Source organism: Chrysemys picta, chromosome 2 (genome assembly GCF_011386835.1).
Source record: "Chrysemys picta bellii isolate R12L10 chromosome 2, ASM1138683v2, whole genome shotgun sequence".
Classification (NCBI taxonomy): domain Eukaryota; kingdom Metazoa; phylum Chordata; order Testudines; family Emydidae; genus Chrysemys; species Chrysemys picta.
In genome coordinates, this window is record NC_088792.1 from 256519352 (window position 1) to 256537694 (window position 18343).

Consider the following 18343-nt stretch of genomic DNA (forward strand, 5'->3'; position numbering starts at 1 on the left):
GGAGGAGTTTAGGCTTCCCTTGGTGGCCAAGATATCGTTCCAGTCTTCACTTGATGCAGTGGACACTTCTTCTAGGGTGATGGCCTCTGTAATAACAAGAAGTTACAAAACTCAGGGTTTAACCTTTGTCATCCATCAAAATATAGATTTGTGAGATGGGTCCCTGAAAAGGGACAGGGCATGTCGGTGGGGTGAGGATGTGGAAAGGAGTTGTACAGGCTTTCCCAATAGTTTTTTGTTTTCCAACAAAACTGATGAAACTTCACATTCATTCAAAGACTGTCTTCCTACCCTTCGCTCCTTAGGGGTGCATACCCGAGGCACCAATAGGTGTCAGTATAGACCTCTGCAATAACAGTATTCACAACAGTATTATAGAAACCTTTCTATCTGCCATGGCTGCATGATTTTTTTGAGGCGGAATCATAGGCCTGGAAGGGACCTCGAGAGGTTATCTAGTCCAATCCCCTGCACTCATGGCAGGACTAAGTATTATCTAGACCATTCCTGACAGGAGTCTGTCTAACCTGCTCTTAAAAATCTCCAATGATGGAGATTCCACAACCTCCCTAGGCAATTTATTCCAGTGCTTAACCAACCTGACAGGAAGTTTTTCCTAGTGTCCAATCTAAACTGCCCTTGCTGCAATTTAAGCCCATTGCTTCTTGTCCTGTCCTCAGAGGTTAAGAAAATTTTTTTTTCTCCCTCCTCCTTGTAACAACCTTTTATGTACTTAAAAACTGTTATCATGTCCCCTCTCAGTCTTCTCTTTTCAAGACTAAACAAACCCAGTTTTTTCAATCTTCCCTCATAGGTCATGTTTTCGAGACCTCTAATCATTTTTGTTGCTCTTCTCTGGACTTTCTCGAATTTGTCCACAGCTTTCCTGAAATGTGGCACCCAGAACTGGACACAATACTTAAGTTTAGGCCTAATTAGCGTGGAGTAGTGTGGAAGAATTACTTCTTGTTTCTTGCTTACAACACTCCTGCTAATACATCCCCGAATGATGTTCACTTTTTTTGTAACAGTGTTACACTATTAACTCATTTAGCTTGTGATGCACTATGATCCCCACATCCCTTTCCGCAGTACTCCTTCCTAGGCAGTCATTTCCCATTTTGTATGTATGCAACTGATTGTTCCTTCCTAAATGGAGTACTTTGCATGTGTCCTTATTGAATTGCATCCTGTTTACTTCAGACCATTTCTCCAGTTTGTCCAGATCATTTTGAATTTTAATTCTATCCTCCAAAGAACAGTGACTGCTTTGCTATCCTTGTTCTGAACTTTTATTGTACAGGGTCACATTTCTAATCTTGACAATCAAATTTAAAAAAAATATTAAATGCTGAAATGGGACTGTGTGGTGACCTACTTCGGGAGACCCTATGAAGCTTATTGGGAGACTAATAAACTTCACAAAGTTTTCCAAAGAGTTGGCTCAGTTTTGGTAGCGCATACATCCCCCAAACACCAATCAAATGCAGAGAGGTCTGCAGGAGTGGACCATTTAAGCTACTGATGAAATTACTAAGCCACTCCATGAGCTGCTGCACTTTCCAGGCACCGGAGGCTGAACCAACAAGCTTCCTTGGACACATCAGGGAAAAGATGCACTCCTCCAGGGCATTGCTTTCCCTATAGTTCGTTTTCTACAGAACGTTACAACAAAGGAGCCCTGCTGTGTCTGTTACAGCACCTGTATATTTCCATGAATATTAACTGGGAAGTATAGTCAAGTGGATAAAGTGGGTACTGTGTATTTCATACGAAGGGAAATGTAATCTTTTAATGGGATATAACATAATCTTTATAATCTCTTTTCACAAGAGATAAGGATGACCACACATCTTACTGCTTTCAGGATAAAATGCAAAATTCATCTCTTCCCTATAACCTTCCTACTAAAATAACAACATTTATTAATAATATAAATTATTATACGCCCTTCCCTTCCATGTGAGGGAGTAGGAGAGAGAGCCAAAGATCAACATTGATTAGCTGTCAAGTGATTAAAAAAATTAATCACGATTAATCGCGCTGTTAAATAATAATAGAATACTATTTATATAAATATTTTTTGATGATTTCCACATTTTCAAATATATTGATTTAAATTACAACACAGAATACAAAGTGTACAGTGCTCACTTTATGTTTATTTTTTATTATAAATATTTGCACTGTAAAAATAAAATAAATAGTATTTTTCAATTCACTTAATACAAGGACTGTAGTGCAATCTCTTTGTCGCAAAAGTTGAACTTACAAATGTAGAATTACGTACAAAAAATAACAGCATTTAAAAATAAAACAATGTCAAACTTTAGAGCCTACAAGTCCACTCAGTTCTACTTCTTGTTCAGCCAATTGCACAGACAAACAAGTTTGTTTACATTTACATTTGCAGGAGATAATGCTGCCCGCTTCTTGTTTACGTCACCTGAAAGTGAGAACAGGCACTGTTGAAGCCGACATTGCAAGATAGTTATGTTCCAGATGCGCTAAAGTTTTATATGTCCCTTCATGCTTTGGCCACCATTTCAGAGGACATATGTCAATGTTGATGATGGGTCCTGCTTGATAACGATCCAAAGCAGTGCAGACCAATGCATGTTCATTTTCATCATCTGAGACAGATGCCACCAGCAGAAGCTTGATTTTCTTTTTTGGTGGTTCAGGTTCTGTAGTCCGCATTGGAGTGTTACTCTTTTAAAACTTCTGAAAGCATGCTCCACACCCCGTCCCTCTTAGATTTTGGAAGGCACTTCAGATTCTTAAATTTTGGGTCAAGTGCTGTAGCTATCTTTAGAAATCTCACATTGGTACCTTTTTTGTGTTTTGTCAAATCTGCGATGAAAGTGTTCTTAAAATGAACAACATGCTGGGTCATCATCCGAGACTGCTAGAACATGAAATGAATGGCAGAATACATGTAAAACACAGAGCAGGAGACATACAATTCTCCCCAAAGGAGTTCAGTCACAAATTTAATTAGCACATTATTTTTTTAATGAGCATCATCAGCATGGCAGCATTTCCTCTGGAATGGTGGCCAAAGCATGAAGGGGCATACAAATGTTTAGCATAACATGTTTGGCACGTAAATACCTTGCAATGCTGGCTACAAAAGTCCAATGCGAACATCTGTTCTCACTTTCAGGTGACGTAAATAAGAAGTGGGCAGCATTATCTCCTGTAAATGTAAACAAACTTGTTTCTCTTAGCAATTGGCTGCACAAGAAGTAGGACTGAGTGGCATTGTAGGCTCTGAAGTTTTACATTGTTTTGTTTTTGAGAGCAGTTATGTAACAAAACCCCCTCTACATTTGTAAATTGTGCTTTCACGATAAAGAGTTTGCACGACGGTACTTGTATGAGGTGAATTGAAAAATACTATTTCTTTTGTTTGCCATTTTTACAGTGCAAATATTTGTAATAAAAATAATATAAAGTGAGTTCTGTACACACTGTATTCTGTGTTGTAACTGAAATCAATATATTTGAAAATGTAGAAAAACATCCAAAATATTTAATAAATTTCAGTTGGTATTCTGTTGTTTAACAGTGCGATTAAAACTGTGATTAATTATGGTTAATTTTTTTAATCACAATTAATTTTTGAGTTAATTGTGTGAGTTAACTGCATCACGTGAGTAATCGACAGCCCTACAATAATTTCACATTAGGTACACAAAGTGAGGGGGGGAAAAGTTCAGCCATGTCAATATAAGTTTTGTATAAAAACAGGAAAATTAGAAAAAGGTGTTTGTTTACATATTAAGGTTAAAGAAACAGAGAAGAACAACATGGTTTGCCTTTTAAGACCCATACATCCACACATGGGAACTCTTCATTGGAGGATTTGATTTAGAGCTAGTCCCAACTATGTCTTGTTTAAATTAACTATTTAAAAGCTAAATCATAAGGTGCATTAAAAAAAAAAGTAGACACCCATTTTTATGTGGTGGAACTGTTCTTTTTTAACTAAACTTTTTTACATGTAAAATATTTTGGGTCTAATGATCAAATGATAGCTACACAATTGCTTTCTAAAGGAATGCAAACAGTCATTTCAGCCTAATCTTGTAAAAAAAAAAGTATTTTAAAACAATAAAAGACTAACTTCATTTGTTATTGAAGAGGGTGTAAACTCAGTCTAGATAGGAATATACCGTATATACTCGTTCATAAGCTGAATTTTTTTAGTAAAAAAGGGAAGCACCCGAGATGGGGGTCGGCTTATGAATGGGTATAGAGAGGGAGAGGTGTGACACAGCCCCTCCCCCCAACAGAGGGAGCAAGGAGAGGCAGCACAGCCAGCAGAGTCAGAAGGGAAGAGGCGGGGCCAGAGTCTCTCCGCTTCTGGCCACACTGCTCTCCCCCTAGCCTCCGAAGCAGCTGCAGCTCCGGGGCTGGCAGGCTGCAGCCGTACCGCTCCCCTCCCACCCCCCCAGAGCAGGCTGTGGCCGCGCCACCCAGCCCAGCCCGCTGGAACATGCTGCGGCCACGCCACTTGGTCTAGCCCACCGGAGCAGGCTGCGGCCACGCTGCCCAGCCTGCCAGAGCAGCTCCAGCCAGGCCAGAGACATCCTCCCCTGGCCCCAGATAAGGTGGGAAGGGATGGGATGGGGAGAGTGTGGGGGTCCTGGGCTAGGGGTGGGGTCATGTGAGGGGTGGTCACGGGTTACTCCCCTGACCCCCAGCTTTTCCCCCAAAAAACATTTCCCCACCAGTTGCTGTCCGAACCTGTCAGGATAAGCAGCTGGCGCGCTGGGATGTTTTGTTTACTTAGGTTTACCTCCGTGCCTGCGGACGCTCAAGGTAAACAAACCATCTCGGCCTACCAGCGGCTTATCCTGATGTCCCGGGAGCCAAAGTTTGCTGACCCCAGAATTATAGGGTCGGCTTATGAATGGGTCATAAAAATTTTCCATTTTTACTTATCCATCTTGTGGGGGGTCGGCTTATAAATGAACCGGCTTATGATCGAGTATATACGATACGATATATATATATATATATTAGAGATGAGAAGAGCATGGTGTAAATGCCAGATATTGCATAAAAATTACTCTAACAAGTATGAATTGCACCTGCATCTGTTCTTTATAGTTATAGAATAAAATGATTTTTTCCCTTAGGGATGGAAAAGCACACCTATAAGGAGAGGACTGAAATCTTATCCATCAAAATGAAATCCCATAGTTTCAAGGAGAATCTAATAAAAGAGAATAACAGGTTTTTAGGCTGAGATTGTGGTTTCTACTGAGCTGATAAATAGGTTTAACAGAATGTTTATAAATGATTTATCAAACTGATTTAATGGCATGTTTAGTAAGCTCATATTAATATTAAATAGTTTTGTGTTAGAATATTTATTAAATATGATTAAAATAGACTGGTATTTTTACAAATGTAAATACAGTCAATCATTCAGGCAAAAGGCCATTTATATTTTATACCACAGACACCATTTGAACTTGTTGAAAATATTTATAGTATTTTTGTCAACAAACTGTGACCCGTAATAAGAATAATATAACTAACTGGCGATACATAACAGGATAACTGTGATAGCCACCCACCACATGGACCTACATTTCTATGCAAAATAGTGGTTAACCAAACAAACCTGAAAGTGTAAACCTGAGAGAAGTGCTTTAGAGAGTACTTTCAAGAGAGTGCAATGCAATATGGGTGCTAATGTTTCTTTTTTATTTTTTGGAGGAGGAAATGTGATTAAGATATACTAAATGGAAATCCATACAAAACTAGTCAAATTGTTAAAATATTCAGATATGGCATATCGTAATAAGAAAGCACTGTAATGCACTGAAATCAGCAATAGAACAGCTGTGTTTTAAAGGACAGTACTTTGAATGTCACTTGACAATTTGCTTTCAATTAGAAGTAATTTACAGGAAGATGCCCACAAGCTAATCTTTACAGGATAATTAAGTTCCATTTTCTTTACTTTTAATTAAAAAGCAGAAAAGATTTAGCTGATCCATAAAAAATGTTCTGTTTAAACATTCATCAGACTTCACACTTTTTTTTTTTGTTATTTGTTGTAGCAGATGTTATCAGAACAGCAGTCTGCTCTGTTTTAAACCAGAATATCTGGTAAGTGAAACACGAGTTGCAATAGTTGTGTACAGCTGAGGTATGATCATTTAGCATCTGTATATTTAAATAGTTCTAAAATGATAGCCCAACTCTGGGCTTTAATCTTGTGCCTTCTATTACTTCTAATTGCAATGTAGAAAAGTAAAACAAGCTAGTAGCACTGTGGATGATCTACACACTGAATAAATCAATACTATTTTCACTTTGTTTTTGTTATAATTTTCACACCACATTTAGCTCTGTAATATGAATGTAAAAGTGAAAACAAAAGCATCTTTGTGGTTAGATTTGCAAACTGCCCAGTATTCCTTCAAAATCGATGAAGTAGAGGAAAAAAGAAAATACCTTTGCTGATCATATAGTGAAATAAACACAAGTGCCGTGTAAATTTGAATGTGTGGCCACTGAATTCAATGTACTGTCATGATGTGGTGACAAACCTCATGCAATAGATGAAGATGTTGCTCATCCTCCTCTGAACTTGCTCCACATCTTGGCAGGTTGTTAAAAAAATTAATATAAATTTGTTCACAGCTTTAACACTTTGTTCATTTTAAAACAAATTTGAAACATTGGATGCATTGAACTCATTGAAGGCTTGTTTAGTGGGAAGTTTGAAGTGTTAATACTGTAGAACTTGTGTCATCAATTTATCAGTGCAATTCTTCACTAAAGCTCTATGTTGTTTTTGAGGTACTGATCCAAATTCCCTGTGAGTATATATTGGCACAGCTCCATATACTTCAGTGGAGTTGTGACTGTTTATACCAACAGAGAATTTGGCCCATCATGCACTAAAAATATCTGAATACTTGTTTACAGTGTGAAATGCACTTAATTTATGCTCAACTCAAAACTGGCCAAACGAAATTTTAACAAATTTGCCATAAATAACCATTTCTGTGCTGAGAACTAGCATCAAAATTTGGGGACAAAATGTTCATATTTTTAGAAAGTTTTAAGCTCTTGAAAAGAGAGACATACATGATTGTCTGCTGTAATTACAGTATCCAAAATATGGTAGCTATGATTTCTTATTACTAAAGACACAACTGTGTTAATGTGGAAAGCAGCTAACTGTACATGTGAAATATTTTTTATTAAATGCAAATTTTTAAGACATTTGAAGTTTTAGTGTTTGCACTTGCATTGATACATGGATCCATGCACAATGAAGTCATTCTTGTCTACACAAGCAATTCGTTTGTGGCAAGCTGGTTTGTGAATCTACATTTTGCTGCAGTGGATGAACTGTCTGTGTGGACCCTGCTGACACATATTAACAGTTTATTAATGCACTTTGATGTAGTCCTCTTTGAAAAGGCATTGTCATGATGATGATGATGATTATAATAATAATCATAATAGAGGCTCTTGATGAACTAGGGAGAAATCACACCCTTCTATGTATAAGGCCAGAGGGTTAAGAAAATCCTTGCAGAGTTTCCTGCAAGATTCCCAGAGTGGGTCGTTTGGAGTAAGTCCTCACAAGGAATGAATTCCCAAATCCACAAAAAGAAGTAGCAGTCCTGCATGGATAGCTCCCACACTTCACTACTGTTACTACCAGTGCTACTGTTGGCTGAGCCCCCCATGAGTGTGTTATGTTGGCCACAGATGAGAATTTAAGATCATATCAAAGCAGAATTAGCTCCTAAGTGTCTCTCATAATGATTGTCGCTACCTAGGTATACTTTCTTTTTGGTCTAACACTACTTATACCATCAAAAACTATGCCCACCAGTACAAAAAAGTAGAGATTTATGGCTGACATTTGGGCCTGTCTTTAAAAAAAAAATTAGACATATCTAAACACATTTGGCATTGATAGTATCAAAGTTCATTTTCGAGGAACCCCTTATTGCCTCATTTTTTTAAAAAGAGTGCAGAGGTCTGTACACAGAAATGAGTGTACCTGCATATGTAATTGTTTGCATGGTTATTATTTGAATACCAAATTACACATGCAAATACCCAGCATGCCCTTTGAGTTTAGGTAACTCTGCATACTGATTTAGGCTTCCAAATGAACATGGCCCACTTTGTTTAAAGAAGAAGTAAATAGCAGCAATTTTCTCCAGTAGTTTATTCAGTACTAAAAATAAAAATAATAAAAATGATGACCTATTGCTTGTTTTAATGATATAAAACAAATGTCACAAAATGATAGAAACCTTGCAGCCAATGAGAGTTCTGTGTGGGTAAGGTCTGTGGCATTGATTAGTTAATAGCCTTAGAATCTCTTGACCATTGTAAATAAAGGTCTGAACTTGTTGTAGTGACTGCTGTTTAAACCAGTTAGAGTTTTGGCTGTGTAAAGATTCCAAGATTAGGCTCACTTCTTCATGATAATTTGCTTTAGCAAAGCAAAACTAAAGTGTTAGGGATTGTCTACACTAGTGGTTTCCTTCATTTCCGGGGTACTTCTAAATACAGTGTTATCACCTTCAAAATCAGCAGTTCTGATATTATATCAGTATGCTAGGTGTAATACTGATTTCATTATATGTGGTAACCAATGTATTTCGGTAACCAGTGAGGCTTATCACTGTAGATTGTTCAATGATACTGTCAAGATAAGGGGCCTAATGAATTATACACCTCGGTCCTGTTATAACTGGGAACAGAATTTGACAGAGAGTGCTCCTCTGCATAGGAAGATTTCAGATTTTTTTGTAAATTATCAGTTTTTTTCTAATATGTAAATAAAATCAGAAAATTACAAAAAAGTATTTACTACTTACAATTCCAAAACTTGTAGATAGTATATTCTATATTCTAAATGTTCAGCAGCAAAAGTCACTTAAATGTTGATAAATGCAAAGTAATTCACATTGGAAAACATAACCCCAACTATACATATAAAATGATGAGGTCTAAATTAGCTGTTACCATTCAAGAAAGAGATCTTGGAGTCATTGTGGATAGTTCTTTGGAAAATCCTCTCAATATGCAGCAGCAGTCAAAAAAACAAACAGAATGTTGGGAATCATTAAGAAAGGGATAGATAATAAGACAGAAAATATCTTATTGCCTCTATATAAATTCATGGTATAAATCCCCATCTCAAAAAAGATATATTGGAATTGGAAAAGGTTCAGAAAAGGGCAACAAAAATTATTAGGGGTATGGAACAGCTTCCATATGAGGAGAGATTAATAAAATTGGGACTTTTCAGCTTGGAAAAGAGATGACGAAGGGGGGATATGATAGAGATCTATAAAATCATGACTGGTGTGGAGAAAGCAAATAAGGAAGTGTTATGTAGCACTTCCAAGCTGCCACCCTCATATGTCCCAGGTTCAGCAGGTCCCTATCCCTATCCCTATCCCTATCCCTATCCCTATCCCTATCCCTATCACTTTCATGTTACAATTGTTCTGGTGGTAACCCACTTTATGAGCAAACCCCACAGGATTTTTGGGCGCTGTAATAAGCAGTAGGTTTAAAACAAACAAAAGGAAGTATTTCTTCACACAATGCACAGTCAACCTGTGGAACTCTTTTCCGGAGGTTCTGAAGGCCTATAGCAGGGTTCAAAAATGAACTAGATACATTCATGGAGGATATGTCCATCAATGGCTATTAGCCAGGATGGGCAGGGATGGTGTCCCTAGCCTCTGCTTTCTAGAAGCTGGGAATGAGTGACAGGGAATGGATGACTTGACAATTACCTGTTCTGTTCATTCCCTTTGAGGCACCTGGAATTGGCCACTGTCGGAAGACGGGATATTGGGTAGATAGACCTTTAGTCTGACGCAGTATGGCTGTTCTTACGTTCTTATGTTCTTATCACCGGCATGTAGGTTGTTTGTAGTATTTTTGTAGATGTGTTGGTCCTAGTGCATAAGAGAAACAATGGGGGTTAGGTAATATCTTTTATTGGACCAGCTTCTCTTGGTGAAAGAGACAAGCTTTTGAACTTACACAGAGCTCTCTGGAAGCTCTAAAGCTTTTCACTTTCACCAAGAGAAATTAGTCTAACGAAAGGTATTGCCTCACCCACCTAATCTCTGAAGCATGTAAGTGGCATTTTAACACCATAGTCTCAAAGCTACTACTATGTTGCTTCCGATGCATACCAACCTTTTTATATGAAAAAAGTGTTACTTTGATGTAGAGTAATTCACATTTGTAATATTGTCTATCACAATGAGTTTATATTCCAAAATTAAAAATAAATAAAGTATACTCCCATTTATCTGAAACCCTATTATCCATCTCCATTGGCATACAGAATAGAGAACAGAGATTCCAAGGCAAGAACCGCATGGAATTCTGGGACCAGAAAAGCAGGGAAGCAGTGCATGATGGGGGATCTCTGCTCCAGATGTTAATGAACCCAAGCCTGCACACACCCAGCTCAGTAGTTATCAGACCAATTCTAGTAATAAATCTTTTATTGGTATCCAAAATACTGAAGCTGCCTAATTGTATTGTGATGAAGAAACACCGCCCATAGCCAGGAATGATCAGTTCCTATTGTCTAGCCTGAACAAAACAACTTTGGTATACTCCCTTGAGCCATCAGTTTTCCTACAAACAAATCTAGTGTTCTCCCTTGAACCATTCTTCTTTACCTACAAAAAACCCTACCCATGCTCAAGTAAGTGTTCTGATCCAACATCTGCATCAGTTCCACTGGAACTTCATCTTCGCCTGACTGATCGTGCTGGGGGTTCTGCCTGTCTCCAGCACTCTGTACCCTCAGCTACCACCATCACCTGGGAACCCCGATCGATTCAAGCTTCATGGAGTGGTGAGGACCCATCTCTCTCTCTCTCTCTCTCTCTCTCTTTCTCTATATCTCGGTATAGCCTTCTGACCCTGACTTGTGTGATCAGTTATAGTTTTCTAAACCTGACTTTTATAATCAAATTTAAGTTAGATTTAATATTATAACTGTTTTGTTTGTTTGGCTCCCCTACGGTTATTACCTGGCAATAAATAACTTTCATGGTTAAGCTGGTTGCTTCTCTCTCTCTCACTCTCTTTCTCTTCTCTCTCCCCCTGCCCCTCTCCCCCACCCCCCCGTGGGTGTTTTTTGGCTTCTTAATTTGCTCTGCAGCAATGCTCCTCATACCTAAGCTAAAGATACCTGCAGCGCCCAAAAATCCTGTGGGGTTTGCTCATCAAGTGGGTTACTACCAGAACAATTGTAACATTAAAGTATGGATAGGGACATGCTGAACCTGGGATATATGAGGGTGGCAGTTTGGAAGTGCTGCTCAACCCAGTCCGCTGAGTCCAGTGGCATGTAAGGGTGGCAGATTGAAAGTGCTGCTCGATCCAGCCTGCTTAGGCGTACTCTATTCCGGTGCGGTGCCAATGGCATATGAGGGTGACAGCTTGGAAATGCTGCTTGACCCAGCCTACTGAGTCCAGGGACATATAAGGGGTCAGCTTGGGAGTGCTGATTAACCTGGTCCTCTCAGACACGCAGACACGCTCTGTTAGTGTGTGTGTGTGTGTGTGTGTGTGTGTGTGTGTGTGTGTGTGTGTGTTCGTTCGTCTGATTCTGGGGCTGGAAAAACCCAGCCCTGGGGAACCTAGGTCCTGCAGGATAGCTCCATTGGGAGGGAACTTGCGGAAGGGAGAAGTAGAGCTCCGTATGAGAACACAAGTGACACAAGTAGTACATTGAAAGAATTACAGAACACCCCCCTCCAGAAGAGTAACCCTAATAAATGAACCTACCCCAAAGTAACGGGTTTTTCCAATTTGGTAACAGAGTATACTGTATTTTTTTGTAAAAAATCAGATCTCTTGGGAGAGAACACCATAGATCGAATTCTTCCATCTCAGAAATGTACAAATCTCCTGTTGACCAGATTCATTCACTTCTTTCCATCACTGTTCCCCCACAGCCTATTTTACTTCAAGAGTCTAACTCATTTTAGGGCTATCAGGCCAAATCTTGCTGTCCCATATTTATTTGTGAAAGCACAATGTGGTTTCATAATCCTAAAATGAATAAAACTCTGGCAGGAAAATAGATTGTATCAATGAATTCCTGGCATGAAATAATTGCATTTAAAAATAACCTTTTCTCCCATTTCTAAACATAATTTGTGCAGTATTTTAATGCTATGGCACAAATTATTGGTAGGCATTACTTGTCTACTTGGGGGGAAAAGGAGAAGCTAATGGAATTCAGACAAGCAATAATTACTAGGCCAAGAAATAAGGCAATTTTTAAAATGGCAAGTAGGAGTGAGACATTTACATTCTAAAAATTAATTATGGGACTATAGTGTTTAAATTATGATCACAAAGTAGAAGTGCAGGGAAGTAAACGTGATTCAGAGAAAAGTTTATATACATTTGTCTTAACTACAAATTAGTATAGATCTTTGATGCAATCTATGCATGAGAGTATATTAGAAATTGGATAAACCCTGTTTCATAAACACGAAACTGTCTATGAATTTTAAATCTCTAAGAGTCTAAACATCAGATACATAGTTGTTAGACATTCAGTTTATCTGTCTTTATGTATATCAATGAGAGATGGAAGATGTGAGGAACAGTGGGAGAGATTTTACATAGGTGCTTATAATCTCTCTGATGGGCCAAATGTAGTCTTCCAACCCTCCTAATTTGATTTAGCGCTGTATTAGAATTTTAATTTTGCAGCATTTGATTCCATTTGCTCTTTTTGTTGTTGTAAACTGTAGATGAATTAGAAAAAATGGACAGCAGAGGCTAGGTGTGGGGTCTGAGAATGACATGAGTGGAGATGAGACAAGAACTGCCGTGGACAAGTGAGCAAAGAGTCTACATGCAACTTCAGGCTGTGTAGTATGATGGCAAAACAGAACAGTATTTTGGGACAGTAGCAGCTGTGTCTCAGTTTATAATAACTGTGTTTTATCTGGCACAGATGATGATTTGGTAGCTTCCATAACAGCATTGTTCAGTTACAGTTAAGAATCTAATTTATGTGCCTGATAAGAAAAAATCTGTCATGGTTATAGAGCTTTTTTGTGTTTTTATAGAACTCAAAAATAGCTTTGATTTAAAACATTTAAATTTGGCAGTTATTGTAATTCATACTATAGTTTTACCCCGAGAAGTGGAGGAGAGTTCTCACAGATGGCTAATATGGTTTGGCTATGTCAGAAAGTTGGGCCACTTTCTGTTTGGCCCAGTCATCCCCTTGGTGATTTCCATGCAGGGACTATTCCATGTCTGCATAATACGAGCCCATTCATTTAATCACAGCCTTGGAGACCTAGAATATTCTTATAGTTTTGATTTCTGTAGTTCCCTTATTGCGTCTGAAACATATCTGATCCCTCCTTCCACATGGGGTGTCAGTCAGTTGACTGACTGCTATTACCACCTATTGAAGGGGTGACTCGTGCCTGAGTTGGCTCTGAAGCTTGGAAGATAACTTGGTTTATTGTTGAACTTCAGGAGTTGAACCATAAATAGATGGAATGACTGAAGAAGTGCCCAGGATGAAGCATAGTCAGTTCAGTGATGACACATACAGCTGTGTATTTCTTTTTATGTGAGTTTGGTCTCTGTTCTGGAGGAATGCTTGCATTATATTCTCAGCTGAATGCAAAGGAGCTATCTCATCTTTGGCCCTTAAAAAGCAGTTTTGTTGGATGGGGGTTATGACGTTGCACTCCATATGTTTTATGGAAATATGCTTATGAGTATGAATATGATGTAACTGGAATATGCTTTATGCAAAAGGTCTCTTGTAAGGTATCATTAGAAAGCTTATAATCTACTGAGTGTGTTCATCCTATTTGTATGCATGTATCATTCTTGTATCTGAAGCTAGAAATATGAAGTATAACTGAGATCCTATTGTAATTATGCAAAGTGTGGGGCATTAATGGTGGTTTAGATTCTTGATGGTTCCCATTGACTAGGACAATTGGTTGTAGATGGTTTATTTCCCTGCAAACTTTCCTGGGGATGTGCAGGCCAGCCCTGGAAGAATGGAGGCTGGGGGTCTCACAGTTCATGTGAACATGTCACCTGATACTGGAATCCATCTTAAACCTGGTGCTTTTCCATTTAGAAGGAGGGGCGGGGACCCAGAGAGACAAAAGATTCCTGCCTTATGCCAAAGCTATAAAAGGGGGTAGAACACAGTAAAGGGGGCTGTCAATTATGAGAACACCTGTTTTCCACCTAAGATGTCTGCTGGAACTAACAAGGAATGTACCAGGGGAAAGGATTGGGCCCAGACTAGGAAGGAGTCTAGTCTGTGAAAGAAGCATATTGGACCATCTCTGAGGGTGAGATGTTACCTGTAGTCAGTTTCTTAATGTATGAGGCTTAGACTTGTGGGTTTTTGCTTTATTTTGCTTGGTGACTTAGGGAAGGTCTACACTACCCGCCTGAATTGGCGGGTAGAAATTGATCTCTCGGGGATCATATTATCGTGTCTAGTCGGGACGCGACAATTGATCCCTGAATCGATGCTTGTACTCCACCAGCGGAGGTAGAAGTAAGCGCCGTCGACGGGGGGAGCCGCGGAGGTCGATTTGCCGCCGTCCTCACAGCGGGGTAAGTCGGCTCCGATACGTCGAATTCAGCTACGCTATTTGCATAGCTGAATTTGCGTATCTTAAATCGACCCCCCCCCCGTAGTGAGGACGTAGCCTCACTTTGTTCTGTCTATTATTACTTGAAACCACTTACATTCTACTTTTTATACTTAATACAATCACTTTTGATTATTAATTAACCCAGAGTAAGTGATTAATACCTGGGAGCAAACAGCTGTGCATATCTCTCTATCAGTGTTATAGAGAGTGGACAATTTATGAGTTTAATCCGTATAAGCTTTATACAAAGTAGAACAGATTTGTTTGGATTTGGGTCCCGTTGGGAACTGGGTGTCTGGGTGCTGGAGATAGGAAACCTGCTGAGCAGATTTTAGTTAAAGTCTGCAGCTTTGGGGGCGTGGACGGGGTCTGTGTTGCAGCAGGCTAGTGTATCGGGCTTAACCAGGCAGCGTTCTGGAGTCCCAAGCTGTCAGGGAAAATGGGCTCAGAGGTAATTCCAGCACGTCAGGTGAGAGTCCCAAGAGGGTCTCTGTGACCGAACCCATCACAGGGGTCACTCTGTGAAGAAACTTACTCTACCTTTGTTTCTTATCTTGTTGAGAGGATTCATTTGGAAGTAGTAAGCCAGATGAAGAATCTTGGTGTTAGTTATAACCAAGCACTCTCCATGGGAAAGCCATGTGTTGGTTGTGGTATAAAGATTCTTTTCTTTTCTTTTCTTTTCTTTTCTTTTCTTTTCTTTTCTTTTTCACAATTTGCATTGACTGCGTCTTTATTTCTTCCATGATGATCTTCCTGAAACAGCATAGTATGCCTTCATGTTCACAGTCTTGATTATTGCAAATCTCTCTTGTGAGACCTCTCAGTAGGGTACCTCTGTCAGTTGTAGTCTGTTTAGACTGAAGTAGCATGATTTCTCACTGCTTTGAGGTACAGTAGTCATATTATACCCATCCTGTGTTCTTTATAATAGCCACCTATAAAGTGGCAGATTTATTTTATACTGGTCCTATTGTTTTATTTTAAAGCTTAACAATGCTGGCCTGAGTACTTCTTGAATCTTGTCCTGATGGATATTTGCATCTGATGGATATTTGCTCACCTTTGCTCACTGCATATGAAGTCTGCTGGGGAGATTGCATTTACAATATGACATGAAACTTCCCTTCCCTTTAAATCTTTCTCTTTTTGAAATCTTATTCCCCCCATTTGTTTTGTTGTGTTTTATATTTATTTTATTTATATTATTGTGTATGATTTCCTTATATATTGCCTCAAGGATTTTGGCAGAAGTGGAAGATGCTATATAACTAAGATAATACATTAATTTTTGCATTTAGTTTAAAAAAAATTGATATAGCAAGGATATTGCTGTTTTGAAATCAGCTACTATACACTCATTTAAAATCACTGTTCACATAGAATGTAAGCATATTTTTACTACATATGCTCTAGTATGTGGTTTAAGCGTGTATTTATATCAGTGGCCTGAAATGCTTCTCAGGAGCTGCTGTCATGTATTGGATATTCCATCCCCTGTGCCACTTAAGAAATGTTCTGAAAGTTATACCACCAAAACAAAACGCTTCTGGATTATTAAATACATTTTACAAAAATTCCTTAAGTACGTATCTTTCCCAGATGAAATATTTTAAAATTCTTCATTTGATTTTAAATGTGTTTGTACACAAAAAATCTTGTTCTAGTATTTAAAATAATACTTAAAAACTATACCTTATTTCCATTTAATTTTTTTGTTATAAAGTAAAGCTGTATATTAAAAGCTTAAATATCAGCTCCTATAATACTTTTTGTGAAGTATGAGGTAAACATTGAATGCAGTTGTTTTTAAGTGAAGTGTATAAACAATTGCTGAATACTGCCTGCTTTTGAGTACAATGTATGTTAAATATTAAGTGAACATTGAAAAGATGGTTGTGTCCTGATGAAAACTGAAATGTTTGGAAAAAATATGTATGGTAGTGAAGGCTGGGAAAAAGAGGGGGTTAGCAGTTAGGGATTTTTTAATGTGAGTAAGATTGTTGCTTCAAAGCATAAATCACCACCAAGCATTATAAATCAATTTTTCTAATTAAAAGGAGTCTTCTGGCTTTTTAATATCTGTGGATAACTAAAGTAAGATGCTAGACATTATTACAGAGGTGGCCTGGCCACATAATCCATTAGAGGTTAGATTCAGTTATATTGGTGGAAGCAAACTGATTTTTATGGTTGTGAGATTTTTCTTTTTTGTTCTGTCAGGATCAATTATTTCAATTCTAATAAAAATCTTTAGAGAGGGTCAGGTTAGTGATCTGTAGATTTTGTAGATAATTTGTGATGTTACTATGAGAACTGATCCTAGAGTTCCTTCTTTCTAGCAAGGACCTAAAATATATGCTTCATCCTAAGCATTGCATTTTACCTGATGCAACCTTAACTGTCATTAAACAAAAATCGTGTGTGTTGATTTCCTAGATTCTTGATACAGGGCTTGTGTGCCACATTGGGTAGGTTCTTAGGGTTAAGGTGGGGAGAGGGGAAAATGACAAACAACCAGAATGTGGAATACCTGTCATGCTATAATTTACAGATTATAATATTTCTTAAGTTATAAGTAAGTATTACAGGATGTTTTCTTATCCTAAGAATTAAATAAACCTGTTGTTTTTAAGAAGAAAACATGAAAGATACACAATCTCTTTTATATAGCCACAACATCATCTTGCTTGAGTTAACAGCAGGATTTGAACTCTGGACCTTCAGTTCAAACTTCTGCTTCTTGAGCCACAGAATCGTCTAACTTCTTACATCAGCCACAAAAGGATGACTTGGCATTCCCCCCTCCAGTGGGGGGAAACAAAAAAACACAGTTGTTTGCTAGACAACAGCAGCAGACTGGAGATCAGGAAGCCCCGGCTCGGGGAGAAGAGTGTGTTTTTATGGTTAGGATAACCAAAACATGTTATCTGAAAGATAGTGTGGCTGAGTAGCAGTCATTCATTCATGGGAGGGGGAAAAAGAGTCTGGTTTAAATCCACTTACCACATCAAGCAGAGGGGGAAGATGAACCTGGGACTCCCACATCCTTAGTAAATGCTCTAGCCACTCAGCTAAGGATCACAACACAGCCACTAGCTCTTCCTCTGGCCATTTTAAGAATCTAGCCCTTAATTTTCTTTCCTTGTATTTTAAAAAGAACCCACAAACAAATTGTGAACATTTTCAAAATTTTCAGATTTGGTTTGGGTTAAACTGATCTTTGTATTTTAGATTTTGGGGGGGGGGGACTTCCAGCAAACAGAAAAATCAATTATTCATCAAACTCTAATCATGACACAGATGAACAACATCTACGTATAAATGGTATACTATATTATCAGAACATGAGGAACAATGTGATGAAAAGTGCAGATCCCAGACTGTTCTGGTTTTCTTACAAAGGATGTCTGAAAAAAAGCTGAGACAATCCAGTGGCAAACTTCAAATTAGGGGTAATCTGGGCCGGCGGGGGGCCCCCCCTTAAGTGGCGCCACTGCACCGTGCATATATACCCCTGCTGGCCCGACCCCCTCCAGTGCCTTCTTACCGTCCATGGCGGCATTGGAACAACCTCTTGCTCTCGTATGAGAAGCAATCTCTTAGCATTAGAGTTATATAGCTGTTATCAGTTCATT

General features: G+C 38.6%; 1 protein-coding gene across 13 annotated transcripts in view; it reads left to right on the forward strand.

Annotated features, from left to right (window-relative positions):
- ZFPM2 (zinc finger protein, FOG family member 2) overlaps positions 1-18343 on the forward strand; it is a 440553-nt gene that overhangs the window by 27062 nt on the left and 395148 nt on the right. Inside the window, exon 1 of one of the 13 annotated variants that reach the window (XM_005287267.5) lies at positions 6113-6129. The exons of the other annotated variants lie outside the window; for them this stretch is intronic. The gene's annotated coding sequence lies outside the window, so the exon portion shown is untranslated. Of the gene's footprint in view, positions 1-6112; positions 6130-18343 lie in introns of those variants that run through there. 13 annotated transcript variants of the gene reach the window in all.